Genomic DNA, 11,888 nt, shown 5'->3' on the forward strand with positions numbered 1-11,888 from the left:
CCAGATTGCCATTGTTTAGAAATAGTGAGATTAGATATGACTCTTGATACAGTGATAGGGTGTTTGCCTTGCAATTGGCCAATCCAGGAAAAAAGGTATTTCAAACCCAGGCATCCCATATGGTCCCTCATGCCTTCCAGGAGCGATATCTGAGTGTACAGCCAGTATAACTGCCAAGCGCCGTCAGGTGTGAGCCCCCCGCAAAATAGAATGAAAACCTTCCCACAGGAACAAAACAGATTATTCCAAAAAATGCAGGCAGGAAAACAACTGTGACTGCAAGAGGTAATCGAAATAATAAACTAAAACTACACTATGAGTCAGAGATGGCTGCAGTGGAAAAGACCAGTTCCAAAAACTTGGTAATTTAAGAAACATTTGTTACATAAATTTAATGCTACATGCCTATCCTATATAATATTCCCGGTTTGAGTGATTACTTTCACCAGACCCATTATAAGAAGGATATTAACAGGTCAAATCCATTGGATCATGAACGCAAGGTTGCAGAAGAGTTTTCTAAGGTCATAAAAGCATTTTGGGAAGGACAGCACAGGTATATCAACCCAAAAGATTTTAATATGTCCACTGGAAAGATAAATAATCATAAATAAATTGCAGGAGATAATCCACAGGATCTACATGAACTACTTCTATTCTTGATGGAGGATCTTCATTATGATTTGATCAAGGCTGATATACAGAATAGACATATAAAGTAAAAAAAAGAGATCATCTTGTTTACTTAAAAGCTGTAAAGTAACCTTGAAGAGGATGCAAGCAGTTTAATGACTGTATTATTGTTACACTTTTACAAGGTCAGCTTAAATGTATAATTCAATGCCTCATTCACCACCAGGAATATTGGGTATCAGACATCTTTATTCATTTATCCTTGCCTTTGACACCTACAGATAAATGCATGTCACAAGATTGCCTTAAAGTGTTTTTTTTAAAGAAGAACTAAAAGATAATAATATTTTTGATGGGGTTAGATGTTTTTTTCTTGTAAAGTTCTGTCAGTGCCTTGTATATTTTGGATATTAACCCCTTATCTGATGGGTCGTGGGCGAATAGTTTCTCCCACTAAGTGGGTGGCTCTTGTATGCTGGGCACTATTTCCTTTGAGGTGCAGAAGCTTCTCAGCTTAATATAGTCCCATTTATTTATTTCTGCTTTCACATGTTTGGAGAGTATGGTTTCCTCTTTAAAGATACCTTTAGTCTCAATGTCATGGAGTGTTTGATCTACATGTTGTTCTTTATATACTTTATGGTTCCAGGTCTGTTATCTAGGTCTTTAATCCATTTGTATTTTACCTTTGTACATGATGTTAACTGGAGGTCTAAAGTCACTTTTTTACAAGTGGCTAACCAGTTGTGCCAACACCACTTATTGAAGAGGCCTTTCTGTTCCATTTAGGATTTCTTGCACCTTTATAAAAAATTAGGTGACTGTATATCTGGGGAACATTCTCTGAGTACTCAAGCCTGTTCCACTGATCTGAGGGTCTGTCTTTATTCCAATACCATGCTGTTTTAATAACTATTGCTTTGTAATACAGTTAAAGTTAGGGTAAGTAATAACTCCCATGTTCCTCAAAAAATGGGGAGAAGAAATTAACAGATACTTTGACAAAAAAAGAAATACAAATGGCTAAAAGGCACATGAAAAAATGCTTCACATCACTAATCATCAGGGAGATGCAAATCAGAACAACTATGGGGTACCATCTCACACCACAGAGATTGGCACACATCATCAGAATGAAAACAAGCAGTGCTGGCGTGATGTGGAGAGAAAGAAACTCTTATTTACTGCTGATGGGAAGGCTGTCTGGTCCAACCTTTGTGGAAATCGATATGGAGATTTCTCCAAAAGCTGGAAGTTGAGCTCCCATACAATCCAGCTATACCACTCCTAGGGATATATCCTAGGAACACAAAAATATAATACAAAAATCCCTTTCTCACACCTATATTTATAACAGCATTATTTACAATAGCCAGTCTCTGGAAACAGCCTAGATGCCCCTCAATAGATGAATGTTTAAAGAAACTATGGTACATATACACAATGGAATATTATGCAGCCATCAGAAGACAAGAAGTCATGAAATATTCCTATACATGAATGTATATGGAATCTAATATGCTCAGTGAAATTAGTCAGAGGGAGAGATATAAACACAGAATGGTCTCCCTAGTCTATGGGTTTTGAGAAAAATGAAAAACATTTGTGTAATGATTCTCAGAGACAAAATAGAGGAGAACTGGAGGGTCCAGCTCCTGACATGAAGCTCACTACAGGGATCATTTAGTGCAGTCACAGAAATAATTACAATGAGACTGTCATAACAAAATGTGACTGAATGAGGGAAAGCCTGTCTAGAGAACAGGCCGGTGTGGGGTGGGAAGGACTCTTATATATATTAAAAAAAAATCAAAAAAAAAAAAAAGAAAGAAAAAGAAAAGAAAAGATAAGGCCTCCCAATTCTGACCTCAGGCTGTGCTCTTTACACTGACTGTATAGAAAGAGGAGGTAGAGTAAAAAAAAAAAAAAACTAAAAGATAATAATAGTGTTTATTGCAGCCACTGTGACACACGGCAGGATTCCTTAAAAAAGGGAAGAAATTTGGAGACTACCACCTGTGCTCTTAATACATTTTAATACATTAAATTCTATAATGACAAGAAAATGAAAAAACTACAGACCTATGTGGACTTTCCTTTAGGAATTCTTGATTTATCACATTACACTATGGACTTTAAGAACAAACAAGAAAAATACAAATTATTCTCTTTTTTTACATTTCTGTCCATATTAAACATACTGTCTGCTAATATTGTATTTAGCTTTCCTTCCTGTATATGGCCATGTCTTTTTCCCACCACTGCCAGAGCAGTCACACTGGTGATTATGGTACCACTCTGGTACCACTCTGAAGGATCTATATAAATCAGCCCAGCTAATCTTGCTTCTGATTGCCCACTGCATGGAAAGTGGAACTCAGGCAGCACCATTGATGTGTGAACTGTTCATTAACCTGTTTAGTGACTCACAGGATATTATTGCAGCCTAAAGAGAAGATAATACACCAACAATTTCTATCCTGGTTCTATCAAAAGCACAAAGACTTCATGGTTACTATCTCTACTTTCTTCTAAGAATTTGTACCAGCAAAAAAAAAAAATGGTAGTCAGAAAAAAGGCACAGTGGGGGCTGAAGCAATATATTGTACAGCAGTAAAACAGTTGCCTTGGACAAGGATGATCTAGGTTCAATCCTTGGCAACAAATGTAGTTCCCATTATCCTCAAGGAGTGATTCCTGAGCACAGAGCACACTAAAAAAGGGGAAATTTTACATATAGTAACAAGCTCATATCTACTAGGGATAAGAACGCATACATTTTACAATACAGGGGCACCTCCCACCTTGAACATATGTCATGTGGTCCTAACTTAGACTCCATGTGATTAGACAGCGACTGTCCAACCCCGAACCCTAGATCTCAGACATAGAACAGACACAGTTCTCTGCAACAGCTCCAGTAACCAAATTCCCGCTGGGACATTCTTAACACTGCTCTGGCACCAACAAGCAACAGTTTTGATAAGACATCCAGACAATGAGGAAATGGCAACAACTTGGTCAAAAAACAACAGATAAGATGAAATCAGAAGACACGTCATTCTTTGATCTGTGCAAAAGCCAAGATCGTTAACTTCAGAAGACTGACTGAACAACCATGACTGGACAGAACCTATTCTGGGACCAATAAAAAGAAAAACAAAAAACAAAAAACCCTAGTCTAGGCTTTGGCCTATGACCTGTACAACAACCAAGATCTCTAATTCCAGAGGCCTGACTGAGACAACTGCAATTGAACAGAACTTCTGGAAACATAATAAAAGACTCTATCCAAGGTTTTGCCCTAGGATCGGTACAAAAACCAAGACCACCAACTACAGAAGACTGATTAAAACAACAGTTATGGAACAGAACTTCTAGAACCATAAAGAAAGACTCCACCCTAGGCTCCATTGATCTCTAGTTACAGAGGCCTGATTTTATCATCCACAACTGAGCAGAGTTTCCAAACATCACGAAAGGACGTAGAGGAGAGAATAAGAGCATGTTCGGAGACTGTGGCTATTCCCATGACAGTATACTTCAAGCATGGAGAAACCCCCTGTATCTCTTAGGTCAAGGGAACTAACTCCCTTTTTAATCTCCCTAGTATTTACTGTGCCTATACAAAAAAAAAAAAAAAGCACAAATTAAGTTTTGTTATTGTTGCATGTTTTTTTTTGTTGTTGATGTTATTGTTTGTTTTTAGCTTTGTCTTGTTTTTATATCGGGGCCATGGTTATTGTTTGGTTGTTGTCTTTATTGCTGTGGTGCTTTTTGGTTTGGTTTTTTTTTTTTATATTTTTCTTATGTTTTTCTTCCTTTTCCCATTTCTTCTCTTAAATTGATATTTATAGCCTCTAAAAGGACTCCTCTCGTTTTTTGCTTGTTTGATTTTTGCCCCCCTTTTGTTCTTCTTTCCTTCTAACAGTACCATATAACTTGAACCATCTTGTTCTGCCTCACAAATTGGAGGAGACATAATGGAGGGTACCAAGACCAAACAATCGTATGAACATCAAGTAGAAATAAAAAATGATCAGACTTAAACAATGACAACAGAATCAATACTCAATCTACAACAAGCTTGACACAGAGGGGACCACATACACTAGCAGCCAGGGATCAAAGGTGGGGTATGGAATACATGCTGGGAACAGGGGTGAAGGGAGGACAATATTGGTGGTGGGAATACACCTGATTCAATGTTACGATGTACCTAAAATATTACTGTTAAAGATTTTTAATTCATTGTGGTAAAAATAAAAATAAAAGTTTCTCAAAAAAAAAAAAGATCCTTTTTGTTTAAATAGAGGCCACACCCAGTGTCTTTAGGGGTATCCTTGACTATGAATTTTGACCAGGGTATTTGGTCCTGATATTTTTTGTGCTTAATTGTCAGAGCTTGTTTGATGCTTGTTGTTGGCAATGCTAGAGATAATACAACCATACTTTTGTTTGTCAGAAAGTCATGTAATGTTTGCAATTGAGTACAGGGTCTCATGCATGGCATTATGTGTTCTACTACTTGAGCCATAGTTTCAAATCTATTGTTTCTTTTAAATCCTTGATACATGTCCCATCCTCCTTCTTTAAACTGTGGGTTGCAAACTCATGTAAATGATTGTGTATGTCATAAAAAGCTTGAAAAACTTGACAACACTGAAAGGCTTTGAATGCACAACAACCATAAATTATTTCAAAATCACTTGAGTAATATATCTAGTGTATTCCTGACAGTGCTAATCTGTTAAATTTATTTGAAAAGAAAGGAATCACCAAGGGAAAACATTTTGAAGTCCTGCTCTATATTCCTCTACTTATCAAAATTCTATCTCCCAAATAAGAAAAATGCTTCTGAATAGTTTTTCTTCCTTTTGTTTTCCTTTTTATTTTATTCTCTGGATCAAAACCCCTTATAAATCAATACTGGCTCTAGCCTCTTGTTCCTTTTTATACTTATGACCAAGTACTGTAACTAGTTTAAGAAATAATCTATTTATTTTTAATCTAGTTTAAGAAAAATGTTCAAGAGCATGTTATTTAACCACATAAGGTATAACAATTATAAGATGATATCGAAGTTCACTAAAGGACCAATGGCAAAATAGGCAACAACATATGGAAGTGTATAAAACAAAAATATTTTAATTTTGCATCAGGTTTATGATCAATTAATATTTCAATTAAAATGTTTGTCCTTTTGTGTAGAAATCAAAAAAAATTTTGTTTCTTTTTTGGGCCACACCTGTGTGATGCTCAGGGATTACTCTTAGCTATGTGCTCAGAAATCGCCCCTGGTTTGGGGGGACCATATGGACATGTGGGGATCAAACCACAGTCTGTCCTGGGTTAGTGCTTACAAGGCAGACACGTTACCTCTAATGCCACCTGTGGCCCCTAGAAATCAAAATTTTAGTACTGTTTTATAATTTTCATAATTGTTACTTCCAATATCATCATCATGGAAAAATAGTGATGAGAGTTGGAAAGAGCATTTGAGAAACATATTAAACTTGCTTATTTATATATGATACAATAAAATAAATCTGGTGAAAATCTAAACTAATATGTCTTTGTGAAATTGGAGATAGATTAAAGAATCGAGTTAGAGCTGGGAAAAGAAAGAAAAGTGTTTAAAAAGGCATGCAGCAGGGTCTTATAGAGAAAACTTTTTCTTAACTTCCCTGGCTTATGTTTCAGAGTCTTTTTTTCTGGAAGGTTCAGATGACTAGACACTTAAGCCCTGCTTAAACAGACTTAGAGGATGACCACCTTGGGAAGTGCATAGCATTAGATAAGATAGTTATTGCCTAATGAGAACTCCACTATCTGTGAAGGTATTCTGGTTGCTTCAGCAAGTCCAAATATGAAGGATGAGCTTCATAATATGTAACTACTCTATTTTTCTTCATGAATACCTACCCCACCACAAACTCCATATAAGAATGTCTTCCACACAAATTTTGCTATGTATGCTGTAGGGGCTCTCATAATTGGAGAACTTTGAATAGTTCATAAAAATTGTGTTTTCTGGGCCCAGAGAGATAGCACAGCGGCGTTTGCCTTGCAAGCAGCCAATCCAGGACCAAAGGTGGTTGGTTCGAATCCCGGTGTCCCATATGGTCCCCTGTGCCTGCCAGGAGCTATTTCTGAGCAGACAGCCAGGAGTAACCCCTGAGCAACGCTCGGTGTGACCCAAAACCCAAAAAAAAATTGTGTTTTCTTAATTTAAAATTGATATAATCATATTTTTCATGATAAGTTGCAGTAATTATTTTAGACATAAAATGACTGATTATCTTCATAGCTTAACAAAATACATATTTAATTAATTTTTGTCTCTTAATTTAATTTTGGATTTGTGACCACACAGAGAAAAGCATGATTTACTTTATGTGGTACAAATTTGCTGGATTCCCCCCTGTGATGCTATTCCTGAATGTCCTGCCAGATAGAGCCCCATAAAGTAAGTGTTTTGGGGACTCTCCTTGAGGTGAAATATTCAAAGACACTGGTCCAGAGATGTGGAGAGAGAACAAAGAGAAGCACCAGGTCAGTATTTATTTTACAATTCACTCTGGGCCAGGCTGTCCCTTTTCACACAGAAAGCTCTGGTTAAAGGAGAGATTACCTATCAGTACCATGTTGTTCCTGAGGCATTTCTAAGCCCCACTGTTTATGATTTTCTTCCTAGTACCTTTTTTGCCCCTAACTATGCTTCTGCTATGCCCTGCCACCTTGCACATATTACATCCCAGTTTCTGTTGTTATATATAAGCATTGTTGGCATGGAATATAGTGTCTCTCTTCATCACCATAGGATTCATTATTTCTTGGTTATCAACTTGGGAAATTGTCCTCAGTCTCGGAATTAGTGTGTGTGTGTGTGTGTGTGTGTGTGTGTGTGTGTGTAACATTGACTTTTGTCAGCTTATATGGTTGGCACATAATTATTGAACTTGGGTTGGACATGTGCAAGCACCTAAACCCTATGCTAAATCTACAACTCTGGGTTTACTTTTTTAAATACTAAAACATATTTAGATGTGCTTGTTTTTATGTTCATTTTAATTAAGATATGATAAAAATATGTTTTGGATCACGACTGTTTGGAAATTTAAAGGACCCTTAGGAAAATTCCTAGGGAATAACTTGTTTCTTATAATTTTTTCTTTAGTTTATTTTATTATAACACTGTGATTTAACAAGTTGTTCCTAATACAGTTGTTTTTTACCTTAAAAGTTCCAACATCAATTCTACAATCACTGTGAACGTCCTTTCACCAATGTGTTTAGTTTTCTACCTACCACTCCAGCCTTCTCATTTGAAGGAACAAAAATGTTTTGTAATGTTTGTTATAACACAAAAGCAAATGTATTATAAAAACTTAGATTAATAAATGTCAATTTGCCATGATTGTTATTATATTATAAAATGGTGTTGCTTAAGTCACTGTCTAAAGATTTAATGATATAAAGTTAGTGCTAACTATGTTACTCTTTAAGCTCACTGAGGTGTCCTGTTGCTATTATTCTTTCAAAAAGAAAGGGGACTCTACCTGCCTCCATTCTGAGAATGTTCCATAGTTGTGGACTTGGAAGTTTACCTTGGAAGATTCAGTGGCCATCATGTTATTTGGAATATTAGTTGTGAAACTGAGACATAATATTTGTGGGAATTGTGGGTGGGGTATTTTGATTCTTATTTATAATGATTCTTATTTCTAAGTGCTCTGGTAAGGGTGGAGGTAAAATTTGGTTTTGTTTTTTTGTTTGGGGGTGAGGGGCATATCCTGTGATGCTCAGAGGTTACTTTTGGCTATGCACTCAAAAATAGCTCCTGGCTTGGGGGACCCTATGGGACTCTGGGGGATCAAACACACAGTTCGTCCTAGGCTAGCACTGGCAAGGCAGATGCCTTACCACTCTGTACCACCGCTCCGGCCCCAAAACATTTTATTTTAATTTTAGCTAGTAGCAAGAAATAAGCTAGTAGCTATAATCTTAGGGAAGAAAGTTTGTATTTTATAATGAAAAATATTGTCAAAATATCAAATATTGCCAAAATATAAAATTTTCACTATAAAACATTTTATATTATATAGGACATAACACATTTTTTATGATTAGATAGAAAATGGCCACCATGCCCCAAATATATGTTGGCATACCTGTTTTCTAAAACCAGAAAAAGTCCTAATTTAAAGAAACATTGAAGAAATGTTTAAAAAAGTATCCAAGACAACTTTATAAATAGCCTAATTAATAAAACTTTAGCTTGGAGAAATATCAACTATGTTTTTTCTTAAGTTTTGAGATTGCTCAGGAATGCGGAGAGATTACTCCAAGCTTTTGTGTTTGAGTAGGTTCTTGACAGTACTACAGGGACCATAATCATTTTTTATTTCTACTTAATGATCATACAACTGTTTGGTCTTGGCACCCTCCATTACTTCCCCCTCAATTTGTGAGGTGGAACAAGATGGTTCAAGTTATGTGGTTCTGTTTGAAGGAAAGAAAACAGATAAAATGGGGGGGAATCAAACAAGTAAAAAATGGGTGGAGTCCTTCTAGAGACTATAAATATCAATTTAAGAGAAGAAAGGGAAAGAGGAAGAAAAACATAACAACAATACAAAAAAAATCAAACAAAAAACCCGAAAAGCACCACAGCAATAAAGAAAAAATTGAGGGGGAAATAATGGAGGGTACCAAGACCAAACAGTTGTATGATCACTAAGTAGTAAAAAAATGATTGGACTTAAACACCAAATCCAAAGCCAATGACAAAAGAATCGATACTCAATCTACAACAAGCTAGACACAAAGGGGACCACTTATACTAGCAGCTTGGAGGGTAAGGGAGGGGGATATGGGATGCAAACTTCGGAACAGGGGTGGAGGGAGGACAACTTTGGTGATGGGAATTCCCCTGATTCAATGTTAATATGTACCTAAAATATTACTGTGAAAGATATGTAATTTACTTTGGTTAAAATAAAAATTATTATTATAAAAAAGAAAACATACAATAACCACGGTACTGAAATAAAAACAAAAAAAGCACAAAAAAGAAAAAAGGAAAAAAGCAAAAGAAAAAGAAAAAAATGAAAAAAATAAGCAAACAAACGAACAACAATAATAATAAAACCAAAAAAGTTTAATTTGTCCTTCCTTTTTTTTTCCATAGGCACAATAAATATTGGGGAGATGAGAAAGGAAATTCCCTTGGCCTAAGAGATACAGGGTTTCTCCGCCCTTGAAGTATCAATTCAATTTTTCTGGCAAATAAATGAAATCCTGTGATCGACATTTTTCAGCATGCTGAATTCTTTTAAATTCCATTTGACTATCATTTTTTGTATTTCATGCCTTTTTCTTTCATTTTGTATTCCTTGTAATTATGCATTCTGTCACTTCAAAATGGAATCATTTTTATTAGAAACATTTCCATAATTCCTTAAATAGGTCAATCACAATCATTATAAATATAACCAATTTTTTTTATTGAAATTTCATGATTTGAAAATGAAAACAGGCAGTATCATATGCTTACTTACCTCTTACCTCTATAGATTTCTATGACTTTGAATGTAAAATTATGCTCTAGGCTACAGAGATAGCACAAAGTGAAGTCCATTTGTAGCCAACTTAGATTTTTGGCCACATATAGATTTATGAACAACCCCAGATGTAGCCCTGGACTAGAGATATTGTTCTGAGTCCATCAGATTTTAGAGCACTGTCAGGGTGGCTTCTGAGCCCAGGCTCTACAGGGTTCATATAGTACTACATTCTCAGATCTTAGCATGAAGACACTGTGTATTCTAAGAAATTATTCCTTAGGATTCACCTTCTTCAAAACATAGGTTTCAAAATAAGGAGTATACACATTTCAGGTTAATACTCATATAATTTTAAGGATTTTACACTTTCTTAATGGAAGAACTGAAAGAACTGATCTACACAATTAAGCTGACAGAAGCCTGGAATGGAGGGCAATGTGATCCTTAAAGGTAGGAGGCAATTATACTGGTGATATCCATGATACTGAAATTTGTGAGAGAACAATAACATTGTTTTAAGTCATAGAACTTTACTAGAAACAAATAAGTTTCAAAACACGCAAAAAGTGTTTTGCTATGTTTATGACATTTTTTCTTTTCCAAATTGCTATGCTCTATTCCTTTTAGTAATTCTCAATTTGCTATTCTTCCAGTTGAAGACCTCTAGGTTTCATTAATAATCTTGGTACAATTTATATATAGAAGGAATCATATTTTTATGATGAAATATTGACTTTCAACAGTATCTTAGGGATCTTGTATTATTTAGGTCAAATAATAGAATTTTATTATTAAATAAGATATTTGGAACATTGCAATGTTAGGGAATTGATGTGTTCATTATATTTTTTTGCAAAATGAAAAATTACTATGCACTGGTCACCTACTGGCATATAAAATATCTTAAGATAACCATAGATAATGTTGGGAAAGATGGAATGGAATGATGTCATTTTAACAGTGATCAAATATTATAAGTTAACAATTACAATGATGTATTCTTTAAAGTACAAATTATTCACACATTTCCAATTCAAATATTCAATGTCAATAAATAGTTCCATTATAGGCATAAACTTTGAATTTCAAAATAAATAATCCATGGGGATATAATGAACATCATGATTATTTCCTTAAATCCTATCAAAATGCATAATGGAATTTTTCCAAGTTTTTTATATTCTGGCAATTTGCTTATGTCTTATTTTTATATTACACATCTGAAACAAATATGTCAATTTTATATAGTAAATAAAATAACTCCATTTTTGTTAAGTAAATTTGTTTTATATCATTAATGCCTCAATTTATTTTATAAATTTATTATAACATTTTAACTTTAAAATGAATAATAAAATAAACATTATGGAATATAGTTGAACATTAAAAATTTCCAGAGAAATGAATACAAATCACTTAAAAATTCACTTTAAAATCACTTTAAAATGAATAATAAAATAAATCACTTTAAAATGAATAATAAAATAAACATTATGGAATATAGTTGAACATTAAAAATTTCCAGAGAAATGAATACAAATCACTTAAAAATTCAGAGTAGATTATAAGTTTATTGCTTTTCTATTTGGGGCATTTGGGCCACACTGGGACCGGACTTATTTCTGACTTTGTGATCAGTTTCAAGCAACAAGAAATTCATAAATATCTCCTAATTGTTACTCTCTG

General features: G+C 34.7%; 1 pseudogene; it reads left to right on the forward strand.

Annotated features, from left to right (window-relative positions):
- The first annotated feature begins 2,483 nt into the window (after positions 1-2,483).
- LOC126024898 (uncharacterized) lies at positions 2,484-2,574 on the forward strand (annotated as a pseudogene).
- The last annotated feature ends 9,314 nt before the right edge of the window (positions 2,575-11,888 follow it).

The sequence above is a fragment of the Suncus etruscus genome, chromosome 12 (genome assembly GCF_024139225.1).
Source record: "Suncus etruscus isolate mSunEtr1 chromosome 12, mSunEtr1.pri.cur, whole genome shotgun sequence".
Lineage (NCBI taxonomy): Eukaryota > Metazoa > Chordata > Mammalia > Eulipotyphla > Soricidae > Suncus > Suncus etruscus.